The sequence below is a fragment of the Rhinolophus hipposideros genome (assembly GCF_964194185.1).
Source record: "Rhinolophus hipposideros genome assembly, chromosome: 23".
Classification (NCBI taxonomy): domain Eukaryota; kingdom Metazoa; phylum Chordata; class Mammalia; order Chiroptera; family Rhinolophidae; genus Rhinolophus; species Rhinolophus hipposideros.
In genome coordinates, this window is record NC_138069.1 from 37,096,254 (window position 1) to 37,098,688 (window position 2,435).

The window sequence follows — 2,435 nt, forward strand, 5'->3', positions numbered from 1 at the left end:
ATGAGCTTCCTCAAAAGTTTCCCGCCACTGGGGTCAGCTGAGGGGCTACTGCCAGACACCCAGGCTGTGCTGAATGGGAAGGGGGAAGGGCCTTGGCACTGGCACTCATGACATCGCTGAGAGCCACCTGTCTTGGTTAGGTGGCTCTGGACTAGGATTCTCACTGGAACAGTCATCATTAGTTTGCATGCAGTGTCCAGGGACCTAAATGCATCTCCATGAGAGCATCTTTATGTTAGGGTGAATGCCAGATTTGAAGAAGAATCAAAAGAATCTGTTGCTGAAGAAGAGGAAGACCTGAGTTGAATCTATTGCTGAACTCAGATTTGTGCCTAGTGATAAGTCAGCATGGGAGGCAATGTTCCCTGCAACGTGCGAATGCCAGGCTTTGTATCCTGACCCTGAGGATGAAGATTCAGACGATGTCGATGGAGAATATAATGTGGAAGCACATGAACAAGGGCAGGGGACATTCCTACATTTTACGCCTACGAAGAAAGATTATCCCTTTTAACAGCAGAAGGCCAGGCCACACTGGAGAGATGAGAAGGACGGCTTTTGCAGCCGGTGCGCAGCCAGTGTAACATGGCTGGAGTCCGCACAGACGATTCCGTAAGAGATTATGCAGATGGGATGGAGGTAGGTGCTACACCAACAGATGCTGGGCAGTTTGAGCGTGCAGATGCTGAGCACTGGAAATGGTTTTATGCTGCTTTGGGATTCTGCTCATAACTGTAGGAGAGACCTTGGTGCCTTTTTCACGGTGGCGTGGGTGTTGGTGAAAGTATTTTTCCTTTTCCAAAACATACCTGAACCAGTTCTTTCTTGAGACAGACTATACTGAGGCAACAAGTTGTCAGCAGCAGATGAAACCATGACCTTTACTAACAAAGGTAAATTAACGAGGAGGGTGTTTGTAGTTTATCGTTTACCCGTAAACTTCCTGTGTACAGGTACCCTCTGAGCAGGCCAATATTCCTGCCTTTAGTGTACGCATCTTCCGTCACCCAGCAGGGCTCCATGGTGAAAATGCACAAGTACCTGAAGGTCTAGGGAGACGGGATGGGACAGAGGCTGAATCTCAGATATACACCCTTTAGGGCCTATGGATACCCATATCCCTTAAAGAGAGAGACAAAAAGATCTCAAAGAAATCTTGGCCTCTGCTCATTCTCCACAGGGGTCAGGGTCTTTTTTTACTAATTTGGGACCCAGAAGAATTCATTCAGGCATCTCTAGGGAGCCTCTGCGGAAACATCCCAGCACACATACTACCACTAACACAAGTGCTTCTGACTAGCTTCTGCTCCTTGAACCACGTCCATCAGTTTGTTCTGTTATAAGCTCTTTAGTTATATCCTTTCATTTCCAGCCTCTTAGGTCAGTTTCTGTAATAGAACAAGTGAAGTTGGAATGAAGTCCTCAAAGAACTTCAGATGATAATCGTTTTGTCTTTATAATAGCTTAACAAATAAGTCTAGGTTTTCTATATTAAAACAAACAAACAAACCTTCAAAAGCAGTACGATTTGCAATAGCATTAAAGAACATGAAATACTTGAAGGCAAATCTAACTAAATATGCACAAGATTTAAATGCTGAGAATGACAAAGTGTTGATGAGAGAAACCAAGAGGACCTTATAAACAGATAGATATAACTGTGCTCATGGATTGGAAAATTCAGTATTGTTAGATGTCAATTCTCCTCAAATTGATCTACATATTCAGTATAATCCGAATCAAAATCCCAGCATGAATTTTTTTTTTTTTGGTAGAAATTGACAGGGTAATTCTAAAGTTTACATAGGAAAGCAAAGGAGCTAAAATAGGTAATTTTTAATAAGAACAAAGTTGGAGGATGCGCATTACCTGATTTGAAGACTTACTATAAAAATACAGTAATCAGGATAGTGTGGTATTGGCTAAAAGAGAGACACATAGATCAAGGGAATAGAATCAAGAGTTTAGAAACACATCCACATATACACAGTAATTGATTTTTAACCAAAGTGCCAAGGTAATTCAATGGACAAAAGATAATCTTTTCAGCAATGAGTGCTGGAACAATTGGTTATCTATATGCTAAATAAGTAAATATCCTTGACCGTTTTCCTGCACCATAAACAAAATTAACTTGAAGTGGTCCATATCTAAATATCAGTGTTAAATGTATAAAATCTTTTAGAAGAAGACATAGAAGAAAACCTTTTGGAGCTTGAGTTAGGCAAAGACCTCTTAGATAAGAAACATAAAGCACAGACGCCAACAGAAAAAACTGATAAGTTGAACTTAAAATTAAAAAAAAAATCTGTCATTTAAAAGATATTGTTAAAAAATAAAAACATAAGTGACATATATCTGATAATGGGCTTGTGTCTGGAATATATATATAAAAACAAAATTCATTGCAACAAGCAATCCAATAGAAAATGGAC

The 2,435-nt window shown here is 40.2% G+C and overlaps 1 pseudogene across 1 annotated transcript; it reads left to right on the forward strand.

Annotated features, from left to right (window-relative positions):
- LOC308491598 (methylosome subunit pICln-like) lies at positions 1-732 on the forward strand (annotated as a pseudogene). The gene has a single exon. The product of its transcript is annotated as a methylosome subunit pICln-like (transcript).
- The last annotated feature ends 1,703 nt before the right edge of the window (positions 733-2,435 follow it).